Here is a 14,636-nt window from a genome sequence, read left to right as displayed (position 1 = left end):
GCGGTTAAGGTTCACTTGGATTGCGTCAGCTTTCTTTCGATTAAAGTGGGCCCTGGCACGGGAAAAGGCGATTCTGTCTTTACTGTCATTTGTATGCTTCCATTTCTTATGTAGGACTTGTTTCATTTTGAAGCTGTTGTTAAGATCAGCAGTCCACCACGATCTGGAACGGGGAGTTACTGTTACTCGTTTGGTGGCAGCATAGTCGGTGACGGATTTAATCCAGTCAGACAGGAGTGTCACTGCAAGGCTGAGGTCGCAGTCAATGAGGACATCCCAAGGAATGCAAGATGCTGCTTCTACACAGAGTTGAGGATTAAGGTATTTAGGTGCTGAAACGTATTTGACTATTTTGTTGTCAGGGATGTTGAAGTTTGGCACCTGCAATGACCATGTCAACACTATGGGCTGGTGATCAGACAGGAAGAATGCGATGGGATCATCCTCAGCTGTGCATGGTGTTGAAGCAAAAGCGAGATCCAGTATGTTCAATCCCCTGGTGGGGTTCTCATTGACCCGTATCATGTTGATGGATTTGAAGAACTCGCAGAGCCTGATAAAGAGGTGATGTCGGTTTGGAGGCAGGTTAAAATCACCACAAACAAGGCGTTGTGCAGACAGACGAAGATGGTTTAAGAGCCAATTCCCCAAATCTTCAATAATTTCAATTGTAGGCCCTGGGGGAATATACACAGATGCGATATCAATGTGGCTGGAGTGGAAGCGTAGCGAGACTATAATCGCTTCGAAATCTTCAGTTGTAGTTGAGGTCGAATTCTCATATGAGAATAGGGAGGAGTTGTACAGTATGGCTACTCCACCGCCTCTAGATTGCTCCCTGGATGCAGACAGCATGTTGTAACCAGCAATAGCTGAGCAGAAGAGTGTATCTTGATTAGGTTGAAGCCACGTTTCTGCGAGGCAGACCACATCAGCGACCTGGGAGAGAAAGATCTGTTCTGCTGAGTCTAGTTTGTTCCTAATGGACCTGATATTTTGGAAGTAGACCCTGATGACAGGTGTTCGACGAACTTCCGTCCTGATTGGAGGTGTTCTGAGTTGGCGTGTTCGAAAGCGAACGGCTCGACGTCCTGACGAAATATGGACTGGTATTTTATGGGGTCCATCACCTAGGGGACTCAGGATACTCTTATCATGGCGGAGTGGTGCCTTAACTGTGGGGTTTGGCAGAGCAGTGGTACGAAAGGAGGACTGTTGAGATCTTTGGAAGTTGTCCGGGAACAAGTCCAGTCAGCTGTGGGTAGTGATGTTGCTGACTTGGTTTTGGTGCAGAAGTGGAGGTTGGGGAAGGTGACTGGTTCTCCTATTATAGTAGGGTCGAATAATGGTGCCAATAGGCCAGATAGATTCGGTTCCAATTAAATTGAACAGGTCCTGTGCGCATTCAACCCTGAACGATGCACAGCGGGGGTTCCTGGTGTGAAGTTGCTGCACCTTTAGTCGAAGGTTTAGTTGATCACGTAGAACTTCAGCAACATGATTTGCTGTGGTAGTTGGGGCTAAGCGAGATACGAAAAGTCCGCTAGAGGATCTGGACTTCTGCCGTCTGGGAGGTGTGTGGGAAGGCTGCAGTTTGGAGTTGGTCGATGTGCCAATTCGAAGCCATTCACGTGAAGCCGTACTTGTTCGTTGGCTCACTCTGAGGTTCCTACTTGTACTTTCCTCTGGTTGCATAGGATAGGATGGATATGCAGTGGGGTGAACTGGGAGTGGAAATTGTAATGTGGAGGAATCCGCTGGTTCGAATATTGAATTCGCTCCGACACTTAATCCCAGGCCTTGTGAATATGAGAATTGCGAATGAGGTATGACAGGACAGGCATTGCCAAGAGTTGGGTATGAAGGTGGAAATGATGACTTTTGCTTCATTGGCATAGAGGTAGAGAATTCGTTATTGCAAGTAAGAGAGTTTATGCATGCGGTGCCATTGACCGTAGGTGGAGCCTGCTTCTGTAATTGTGGAAACCTCTCATTTGTTGAGTGGTGATTAATATCAGTTGCCCTTTTCAGGTTCTTCTTGAGCGCACGTGAATGATGCGCTTTTGTGGATGGTTTTTGTCCTTTCCCATCTGTTTTTAGAAGCTGGCTGGAGTGAGGAGATGGCGCTCGACGAAATCCTATGTTTAGCCGTTTTTCAGATTCGTTCCTACCTGGAGCTTCTGATGGAGGACTGGGGATTGATTTTTTGCTACATTCGTGGCAGACTGATACTGTAATGGCCTTTGGATAATTCTTATATAATCTACGAAGTTCGTCTGAGTTCAGAAGGTTAGTGAGTTTGCTCGGATCTGCTAGCTTACTCAGTTCGATCTTATAATAGATATCAAAGAGTATAAATTTCATCTCCTTGTTTTCTTTGTGTAGCACTGTGATGTCGTCTTGTAGCTCTGCCAGTTGTGCTTTTGAGATTTCATATCCATGATCTATTTTCGCTATTACTTCTGATGAGGGTGTCCTGAAGTTTAATAATTTATTTTCAAGCTGATTAAATCTGGAGATCAGCCGCTCGGTACTCTCAACAACTGCGTCCTTGGTTCCAGAATATGACACACCGGGTTCAGGTATCCTCAGTTCTAGAAGTTCGTCAGGTTTCGCACCTGTGATGTCGGTTCTCTGTTGCCCTGAGTACTTTAACTGTGTAAACTCAGCAGAAAGTTGAGAGATTGCGGTCTGAATTTCGTTTACAGAATCACGTAGCTGAATAAAATCCCGAAGGGATACGCACTCCGGATCGGTTTGTAAGTTAGGTGAAGTGTCATCGATATTCCTCGAGTCATTTTCTTTGTACCAGAGTATAAACAAAATAAAAAAACCTAAATAAATGGCCTAAAGTTAATTGAAAAAGCCACATGTGAAACTATAGATTCTGTCCCCTCCCTCCCTATCAGAATATAGTAATTTTAATGGTTTGTTGTTATGAGATTACTGCTGTTTGTGTGTAGGACCTTGCATTTATCAATGTTAAACCTCTGTTGCCACTTCTCAGCCTATCTAATTTTTTTTTATCTTGTTTCAGTAAAGGTAAAAGTGGTATGCCTTGTTTCAGTAGTATGCCTCAATTCTTATCATTAACCCAGCCTGCCAACCTTTCTATTGAAATTAGACAATAAGCTTTGATATCAATATTAATAAATACTGAAAATAGTAAAGGGGCCACATGAACTCTTAAGGACTGTGCTAAAAACATTAGTCCAAGAAGAGCAGTGCCCATTCAACCACTCTGTCTTCTGCCACTTAACCATCATTTTATCCATCAGAAGTAACTCGCCCCAGTATCACACTGCTCCAGTTTGTTCAGCTATCTTTCATGTAGAACACTGCTGAAACCTTTGCTAAAATATATGATGTCAAAATGATTTTTTGTATTTAGTTCCTTAGTAGTTAAACAGATTGGTCAGGCAAGATCTCATTCCTATTAAGATTAGGATTGATAGGAATTACTTCTTTACTGCATTACTTCTTTAACCACTGATTTCATTATTTTCCCTGAAACAGAAGTCATGTTTCCATGTCTGTAATTATTCACTTTGCCTTTTGATGCCTTCCTGCTTTGTGAACAGGAGAGATATTTGTGCATCTCCAATCTGTGGGAATTTTCCCTGAATCCAAGGATGCTCTCACAATTATGGCAAAGGCTTTTTGCTTTGGAAAAAGGTTCCTTTGCTTCTTTTAATATAATTGGATAGATTCCATCAGCCCTGGGTGCCTTATTTCATTTTTTTCTTTCTTCTTAGTTATCAAAAAATCATTTATTTCTTAGTTATAAATTGATTACTTGTTTGCATGTGAATGGTGATTCAAAATGTTTATTCAGTTTGCTAGTAACGTGAACAGGATCATCAATAGTTAAGCCATTAATATCTAGTGGGACAATGTGGGTGATCCCTTTCCTTCTAGAGTTAACATAAGCAAAAAATTCTTTATTGCGTTTTTTTTTTTTTTTTTTTCCTTTCAGCCAAAGACTTATTTGGCTGAAAGTCTTCATTCAGCCAAAGACTTATTTAATTCACTTTTCAATCTACCTTAGCTTTTCTAACTCCCTTAGTGATGACTTGCTTGCAGACTAGTTTGTACTGACTTTAGGTTTCTGTCTCCTGATGGTCATTCAATGTGTTTTTCTTCTCTGCCACTAGTCTCATCAATTCTTCCGACATGCATTTAGTTCTAAACCTGAACAGTATTTCTTAGTTGATATAAACACTTGGTAGCACTTATGATTTATTCTCTGATTGTTTACCATTTAGAATTTGTAGGTGGTAACATCATTGGTTTGTAACCACTAAAAAGATCAGTGTTTCACCTTTATGAAAGCAAAATCCCTTCCTTTTAAAACCTTTTTCAGTAGTTTTATCCCTAAATAAATTCCACCTCACTATATTATGATCATTAGTACTTAGTGGTTCCTTTATCTGGAAGTTCTTAATGCATGAAAAGTTACTGCTAATCATTAAGAGTATTACTCTCTTGTTTTTATCTGGATTTATTTGGATTACTTTCTCTCATCTGCATTTATTTGGTGACTGTAGAAAACAGTTTAGATGACTGTTTTCTACTAGAGTTACTAGATGTAACTCCAGAAAATTTCTGTTACTGTGGTAGTGATCCAAAAGTTGTGGTCAATATCTAGGAAGTTATTCCGATTTCCTTGCTTTCTCCTCTTTGTCTAATATAGTTGTTCATCATAAATTTACAGTCATTTGGCAATTCCCCTCCCCATCCACGAATAAAACTGATTTGAGTTAGGGTTGGGAAATAAATAAATATAATACTTCCTTTTTATAATCAATTCTCTTAATTCTCCATGCAGTTATTTTTCAAGGTTGTTCTCGCTTTTATTTGAAGTTGGCATCCTGCCCCCACAACATAATTTATCATTGTTTTTATAGAAAAATTTCTTGTATTTTGTGATTTTTACAATTTGTGAATTTAATTTTCTTCATCCTTCATAATGTGTCAAGTCTATGTAGTTGTAATTACTTGTTTAATAATTAATTAAATTGGTTAGTTTAATTAATAATAAATTAGTTTAACAATTGTTTTATAATTGTTTAACTTCACCCACTTATCATGCTGTCTTTATATTTAGTTTAGAATTTAGTTCATTCTGTATGCTTGATAAAATTATGAATGTGCCCTGAATATTTCAATCTTTGCTATTTCTCATGCTTTTGTCTAGTTTAGCACTTTCAATTCACTATTTTGTATTTTTCTAAATTTATATTGCAGTTGTGATAATTTAATGCCAACAAAGGAGACATGTTGCCCTTTTGCCTCTGGAATATTTTAGCTATCCTATGTATTTCTGATTTCACGCATAGCAGACATTTTATTTAGTGAGTATGTGTGTTATCTGAGTGGATTCTGTATGTGTTTTTGCTATTTGCATAAACTACTCACCTATCTTGCAACTGTCTGCATAGATAAAGTTAGTAAGTATATATATATTTTAATTTGTGTAAATGGATTATAGGCCATTGTCTAGCTGTTTAGCTAACAGAAGATAATATTAAGAAAATAATTAAGATAGAAATACACTCCTGCCCTCATATCACACTAACAGCCCAGAGTGTGGAAAATTTTAGTGGTAGGAAAGTAAATAGTATGTGACTGAAGTTGGTGCTCTGGTAATCCGGGAGTGCGATTTCCCATCTGTGTTAGTAATGGTAACAGGAATAAATATCCCTTTTATTATGTAATCAAATGAAACAGGTCCCCATGTTTTAACTTCAGTATTTTTTTCTAACTTATAAAGGTTAGAAAAAAATTAAATATACTGTATAATTTTCAACTAAATAATTGACCAATTTTGTTGCATCTTTTCTTTTTTCTTGTATCTACTTAAACCATGCCTAAACCAGACAAAAGCTGCAACCAATTATTGATGAATTTGGCCAGATCATTATTAAATACGTCATTGTTAATGGCTTCTCACGGTATGCAATCAGCAATTTTGAAGAAAATTCAAAATGAAGTGTCAACGTCCCCCCCCCCCCACCAGTAATAACGGTTTGTATGTTTCTTCTGTTTTGTGAAAAACAGAAGAAACATACAAACATTGAAGAAACATGAAATCAAAATTAATGAATTAATTTTGATTTTTTTTTTTTTTTTTGCTCAAGAACTAACTAACAATTGCCCATTATTTATTTGTTTTTTTCATGACAATGTTTTCTGTTTCCTATTTAACGAACATTTCATTGAACTGTCCTGTGATAATCATCAGAATAGTCATTGATTAGACTCCCCCTTCCCCATAATTGCTTCTCTTGATAATCTTTCACCTGAACAGCGCTAGATATCTGCTAAATGCGAGGTAGGGTTGATCCCAAGTGAACAAAACAAACTAGTAGAAAGACAGTAAGACAGTACAAAGCAAAAAAATTGTGTGCCAAGCACGCATAGCAGAAGTTAAGTAAAACTTCTTTAGAATCTTTTGAAATGTATATCATTTCAATGTTACAGTAGTGTAATATTTTACAAGTTTATTATAAAGTTTTTACAGATCTCTCCTTTTTACTCAATGGAGGTGGTTTCAGTGGTTTCATTGCACGTATACATGCCCTATACGCCTTACAAGGCTCGCTATTAGTCTTCACTATATTGAATTATAAACTTTTTTTATAAAATATGGTAGAGAATGATGAAAGAAATATTTTGGTTTTTAAATTTTTAAAATCAGACGGCTGATATATAGCAATTTAAGACATAAATGTGACATGCGTGAGAGTTACACCATGGTCATGCTCTAGGGGTACTGATTGCATCACGTGTTGCTGCTACGTACAGTGCCATGTCGCTCATGCCTGGTACGGAGTGGTACAATGGTGGGATTGATGAATCATTTTGTGTTGCATTTTTGTGGCTATTTTTTTTTTTTTTTTTGTCAATCCATGGACGCAAGTTGCTCCCACGTGAAAACTGCCTGGGGTGCGTGCATATAAAGAAGTTTCACTTCAAAAGTAATCAGCAACTGAGTCACCAGGATTAAATATTTTCTCACAGGGGACATGATACTACCACCTGAATGACCCTCTAAAAAAATTGGATCCTGCTGCTCCTTGTTAACATAACCATCTTGCTGACCATGAAGAAGTGGAAGTCTTGAAATGCTTTGCCAATATGAAAGTTTATTACAGTAGTGGATGTAATCCTATAGAAATTTATGCAGAAGCCGTATCACAGCGTCCAAATTTCATAAAAGCTTGTATGCCAGTTGAAGGGTGCAAAGAGGACAATTCATAAATGTGGAAGAATCTTCCTCTTGAACCTTATAGTTTGCACGATTTGGTTTTTCACGATGATTGGTGTTCTATTGGTGCTCCTCTCTTTTATCGATTTCTCTTTTGTGAGAACGAATTGTGATTTTTGCAACTGTCTTAATAATTATATATATATTTTAATTTTATATATATTTTATATATATTTTATATATATAAATTTTCAAAAATGGCAACAGTATGGATAGTATGGATAGCAATTTCTCTATGACTCCTCATCATTTTCAACAACTTTCATCAGAATTTTGGTTTAAAAAGTTTTCATTACCACAGTATACTGTGTATTGCAATAAAAAATGCAATGGACATGAAAATATGCTCTGCAATATGCATCCTGTTCCCATAGCCATCACACTGATTTTGAACAGGCCGTCATTAACGCTATTAAGTGTTTTAGGTGATCATGTAATTCGTGGATGCTTTTACCATTTATGCCAGAATACCCATCATAAAATCCAGTCTCTGGGTTTAGAAATGTGCAGAGAAGACTGAGTTTAGTTTGTTTTGCCATATGTTAGACAGTCTTGCCCCTTTCTGATGTTTCCCGTGTAGGGATTTTTAAGAAGAATTATGCCCTGCTGCAGCTGTTGAGCTTGTGGATTGTTTTGATTGCACGTATGTTAGTGGCGGTTTCAGATGAGTAGGTTTTTAAAATTTCGTAAAATTTCTGCTGTTTTTCCTCCAATGCTTTGGAATGTACAAATGATTCTACTCTTGTTGATGAAGAAAACTAACCCATGTGAAGGTTGTTAGAATCATAGTTTTTCCAATACAGTGTCTCTCTCTCCCCCACCACCCTTCTCCAGAAGTGCGACTGAAGGTGGCAGCAGATGAAAGAGCCGGTTAAACATGATTTCAGTTCTTTGATTTTAAAGAAGTGAGGCATATATTACATAATGAAATGTAAAGTAAAAATGTTATGCCAGAAATTTGATGGAGATGCCTTTAACCAGACTTGTGCAGTAGCACACTTGCATGTAAACTCTGATACTTTTGTTTATTTAAATATCTCTTTTTATCCATGTCTAGCTTTGTTCTTTTTCTTATTGAATAAATATATAATTACAAATGTCTTGTTTTATTAGATATCTGTATAAATCAATTCATTTACGAATTATTCACCTTTTCTAATTTGTACTATGTAACGTAATTATGTGAAACATTTATTGATATCACCACTGTAATAAGAGAATATGAGGAAACAAAGGTATTTATTATTATTTTTTTTAACATTTAAATACTAACAGTATACAATCAGTTCACAAAAACCACATTACTGACAGTAATCACAGTTTAATAATATGAAAATCAGATTAAAATTCACAAAAAAATTCATAAATTATTATCGAACATTTAAGTATTATAATCTTATTCATCTTTGCTTTTCCTTTGCATTTATTGATCATATTTATTAATTTTTCTTATAGCTAATTCTGGCCTTTATGCTTATCTTCATGCAATATTGCAGTATTAAAATAAAATTACTATTTTTTGCTGGGGGGAGAACTTTATTCCACCAGAGGTAACCCCCCCTTCTCACCCTTGGAATCAACACTAATAGCTATAGAATTGTTCCTTAAAGTTTTGTTAATCAAGTAGTTATGTATAGTTTTTTGGCAAAAAAAAAGAAAATCATATTTTTTCCTGGGGTTTTTTTAGTAACGGCCCTGGACATGGTAGTTATATGTATACGGTAATAGAATAGTTGTTTGTATGCCAATATGCAGAAATTATTAATCTACTTAACATTACTGTATTAAACTTATGCTGTTGTAATCTTGAACTCTTTATGTAACTGGCTGGTAATATGTGAAACAGTAACTCTTTTCAGGATGCCACACCATTTCAAAAAAATGTGCTGAAATAGTATGTATATACAGTCTATAACATTTCAATAGTTTCCTGCCTTGTCTTGTGGCCACAAAAAAAAATGTATTTTAAATTATGAATTTTAATGGATTTATTTAAATATGTACAGGTAACTGTGGCATCTACATTATGTTACCTTTAATGATATATGTATATACACTAGTGTTAAAAGAAAGTCTGCTGACGAGGCTACTAGTGACGGTCGTGTTCAAAGCCGCTAAGTGGATTTTTCTTATTTATTGATTTGAAATTATTGTTTTTCTAAAACTTTTGATTTAAATTTAGTAGTATAACATTATTTTGTGATTTTTTGATTAATTTGGTGTATTTATTCTTTACTCGGCCTTGTAAAAGTATCGGTAAGGGTTTCCACGTGTTCGTAACTGCCGTTACCGTTAGTAACTTTCCCGCCATTGTGATACCGTACTAGATATACCGTAGGTTATATACCGTACTAGATAGCGTTAGTTGAACTTCGTTAGCAGTTAAATTGTACGTTTAAATAAATACATATAACGACTTAGATTACAAACGTAATATAATTAATAACATAACATAATTAATTAATAGAATCATGACTCAGACCAGAGCAGCAAAGCAAAAGGCTCAAGCTAATGGAAGTGCTGTGGCTCAGAGCAGAACTGAGGGGGGCAGTTGTCCTCTGACTCACAGCCTTATAAAATGCACTGTTTGCTTGATGTTTGCAGAGCAATCGGGTACGGGACATGATACTGCCAAGGGGGATGTCTTTGTGTGTGCGCGATGCAAGGAGTGTACCGATATCAGGCAACAACTCGGCGTTCTTGTGGGCCTATATGAGAGCTTGAAGGACAGGGTAGATGCCCTCGAAGAAACTAAATTGAGGGGCCCATCAAGCTCTCAGCTGCCCACATCAACGCCAGAGCTTGCACTGGGGCATCGCATGACACAGAGGCAACCCCTAAGGCAGAATGCGCTGGTCCCGAAGGAACTAGTAGTTGTTGGTGACTCTATTGTCAGGGAAACGGGGAACATGCTTTGTAAAAAAGATAGGTGGAACAGGACCAGGGTATGTCTGCCAGGGGCAAAGGTTGATGACGTTGTAGAGGGAATATCATCTTTTAAGGGCACAAAAGGTGATATAGTTGTACACGTTGGCACTAATAATATTAAGAGTAGGAGACCGGCAGAATTACTTAACAAGTACAGGTCACTGTTGAACAAAAGCCGAGAATTAGGGTTGAATTTGAAAGTGTCTGCAATTCTGCCCAGACACGATAGGAGGGAGTATATGATGAGAGCCTTGTCGATCAATTCGGCCCTGGAAAGATTGTGCAAGGCTCAAGGGGTAGAATTTTTTTCAGCCTGGACTGTACTTGTTAACAGGAGAGATTGCTTCTACAGGGATGGGATACACTTAAATAGAAAGGGTGCAAGAATATTTGCTGATGCTATCGAGGCAGTGTTAGGTGGGTCGGAAAACTGCTAGCTTGGGGGGAGACAAAGACCAATAGATTGACAGTAGCCACTGGCAGAGGTGAAAGAGATTCTTGCACTGCTTCTATTAGAATGAGCAGAAGCCTGAAAAACAAGATGCATGGTATTTCAGAGACTGCTGGGAGCCATTGTGGTACAAGTTAACACATGGGTTGTGTTAGGGTAGCTAAGAATAGAAACAGGTGCAGGTATACTTGCGTGTACACCAATGCTAGGAGTTTAGTAAATAAATTTGATGAATTTGAGGTATTGCTCAAAACATCGAAGGCAGATATTGTTGGGATATCAGAGACGTGGTGTCACACAGATATAAGGGATGCAGAACTGCAATTTGGGGAGTACAACGTCTACAGAAAGGATAGACAGGATAGGAAGGGAGGAGGGGTTATGTTATTAGTTAAGAAACACATAAACACCACGGAAGTGAAGCCAGTCGACATCCCTGGACAGTGCAGTGTGGAGTCAGTTTGGTGTGACATAAACATTGGGAGGTCAAAATTGAGAGTAGGAGTGTGCTATAGGCCTAATGACTCTGATGAGTATAATAAGGAACTGTACAGGGAAATAGAGTGGGCCAGTAAATCAGAGTGTCTTATAATGGGAGATTTTAAATTCCCAGATATTGACTGGAATTTGGGGGATGGTTACTCACACACTAGCAGGACTTTTGTGGATTTATTGGATGATTGTTTTCTACATCAGCATGTTTGGGAGGCAACTAGAGGGAGTAATATTCTTGATTTGATTATCAGCAGTGATTCTTCATGCATTAAGAATCTGCAGATAAATGAACCACTAGGTGGCAGTGATCACAGTGTGCTGAAGTGGGATTTACTGAAAGAGGTAACTACCATTAGGGGTAAAGGGAAGGGTTATTGCTTCCGTAAAGGCGACTACGATGGACTGAGACAGTATTTAAATTCTATACAGTGGGACCAACTGATGATGTTACCAACAGCAAATTCAAAATGGGAAGCATTCAAAGAACTTATCTTGGAAGCTACTAGGCTTTACATACCAACTAAGAAATATTGTTCAAGGTTTAGGCCAAAATGGATGTCAGATGAACTAATGAGGCATATGGCAGAGAAGAAAAATGCATGGGATACATACAAATTAACACATGACACAGAAGCCTGTGATAGATACAAGTTGATATGCAACCAAGTTACAAAGGAGGTTAGGCAGGCGAAGGCAGATTACGAGAAATCCTTGGCAAGGGATGCAAAGAAAAACAGCAAAGAGTTCTTTACTTATGTAAACTCTAGAAGGAAGGGGATGAATCAGATTGGTCCACTTGATATTGATGGGTCAAGTGTTGATGATCCTGCTCAGGTAGCTAACAAACTAAATGAATATTTTGCATCGACATTCACACATGAGGAGTTATTCAGCGAGGGGAATGCCAGAGGTGTATTCAACTCTAGCAGTAAGCTACAGAATCTTGAAATAACTGGGAGTAAAGTGGAGGAGAAACTGTTGAAGATAAACACAAGAAAGGCACCCGGGGTGGATGGGATCTATCCAGTTATATTAAAGGAGGCAGCAAAGGAAGTAAGCAAACCCTTAGCCATAATTATGAGAGCTTCCTTGGACTCAGGGGAGGTACCCATAGACTGGAAATGTGCAAATGTGACCCCAATTCACAAAGGAGGATCAAAGGCTGACACAAGTAATTATAGACCTGTGAGCTTAACTTCTGTTCCAGGAAAATTAATGGAGGCACTGGTTAAAGAAGCACTGCAGGATCATTTAGACAAGACTTCAGTTATAGCTCAGACACAGCATGGTTTTGTTAAGGGGAAGTCTTGCCTGACCAACTTGATTGGATACTATGATGCAGTCACAAAAGAACTGGATGCAGGGAATACAAATTGGAGCAGTGTGACATTGGAGGCAAATTGCTGCTATGGATAAAGGGGTGGTTGAGGGGGAGAAGACAGAGAGTGGTAATCAATGGACACTGCTCATCGTGGACTGATGTTATTAGTGGAGTCCCTCAGGGCTCAGTGTTGGGTCCATTATTGTTTTCTGTATTTATAAATGATATTGATGATGGTATATCTGGCTTAATGTCCAAGTTTGCAGACGATACAAAGGTTGGCAGGGTTGTCAAGGACACTACTGACACTATGCTGCTGCAACAGGATCTGGAAAGGTTGAGCAGATGGGCTGAGAGGTGGCAAATGAAGTTTAACATTGACAAATGTAAAGTACTACACATGGGAAACAGCAACCCCAGAGCAACGTATCAACTCTGTGGTACTACACTGACAGTGGTAGAGAATGAAAGGGACTTGGGGGTGGTTGTGCAGGCAGATATGAAGTTCTCTGAGCAGTGCAGACGGGCTGCAAGAGTAGCTCATGGAGTATTGTCAATGATATACAGGAATTTCTCCAGCAGGGATAAGGAGGTGATTATTCCATTGTATAAGGCGATGGTGAGGCCACACCTAGAGTACTGTATACAGGTCTGGAGGCCTCATTTCAAGAAGGATGTAGAGCTGCTGGAACGAGTACAGAGAAGGGCAACAAGATTAGTGAATGGAACAAAGGGGTGCTCTTACGAAGAAAGGCTTAAGTTTTGCAAATTATAGTGTCTGGAGACTAGGCACCAGCGAGGTGATCTGATAGAGGTGTATAAAGCCTTGTATGGTTTAAGCATGCTCAATGCTGATGGGATTCTTCCTCTAGCTCAGAAAAATCACCTGAGAGGGCATAAATTCAAATTGAGGAAAGACAGATGTAGGATAGACGTGCGGAAATTTGCCTTTAGCCAGCGGGTGGTTGGTTGGTGGAACAGACTTCCATCCCTTGTGGTGGAGGTTGATAGCCTAAATAAGTTTAAGGCTCAGCTGGACAGGTATTTTGAACGAACAGAGGGGTGAAGTGGAAGTGGGTTTTTTTTTTTTTTTTTTTGGCTGATGCTGCATAAGCTTGCTTTCTTGCATCAAATGCCTCTACAAATGCTAATGCTAATGCTAAAAGTGCATCACCCCTTAAAATTGTAATTGTTGTCCGAATAACATAAGTATATGGCAATATTTCTTACAGATTGCATCAGATAAGATTGACATGCGTAGGTGATGACGTAATATTGCATCAGCTGTTACTTTCAACTGTAAAGCACACTTTGCAAAAGTTGCAGTCATTTCTTGCTTGTCAGGATGGCAAGTTACATGCAGTTCACGCTAGGAAGAAAGTGCTATTGTTGCTTTACGTGAGGATGTTCTTCCTGTCATATTGCTTATAGAGTGTCTTGTAATCTGTCGACAAAATTATTCAAATTATTATATTAGGGCCACCCGTAATTTCTTACATCTACCCATATATTTATTTGTCTGTAAATTGCCTGTGTTCTCTGGTCGATTTGCCTGTTTGCTGAACGAAAAAACCTCAATTTCTGGGGTAAAAACCTTGCTATCTACGCCTGAGACCGACTAACTCAGCCACGGAGTGAAAAAAGCCCATTAAAGTTCCTCGTGTCATCAATGGAATTCGAACCCGGGTCTTTTCCATCCAGTGTGGGGGAGAACAGTGACGATACCACTGTGCTACCCATGCAGACTAATCAGTCGACAGTGAGTAGATTTCTTTCCAAACTCAAGAATACAGGTTCTGCTGATGGGAAAAAAAAGGAACTGGGTGTCGCAAACGAGTCGCTACGCCAAAGCAGGACCGCATTTTGAAGCGCTTATATTTATTATATTATATTATCCCTTAAAAACCGTAAAGCTTTTTTGTCTGAGCTTAAAAGAGAATGGGAAGATCATACAGGAGTGGTAGCAAGTGCAGTAACAGAAGACGTCTCTTCAAAAATGGATTTGTAGCTCGTCCTAAGAAGAACCCCTCCTCACACAAAAAATGAAAAAGGCCCCATTAATTTGGAGTAAGGAGCACGTCAAATGGAGCTATCCTCGAGCAGTGGAAGTCAGTTATTTTCTCAGATGAGAAGAAATTCAACCTGCATTGCTCTGATGGGAGACACGATTT

Source organism: Mastigoproctus giganteus, chromosome 10, assembly GCF_048544385.1.
Source record: "Mastigoproctus giganteus isolate SK-2022 chromosome 10, ASM4854438v1, whole genome shotgun sequence".
Lineage (NCBI taxonomy): Eukaryota > Metazoa > Arthropoda > Arachnida > Uropygi > Thelyphonidae > Mastigoproctus > Mastigoproctus giganteus.
Note: the sequence above shows the minus strand (reverse complement) of the source record.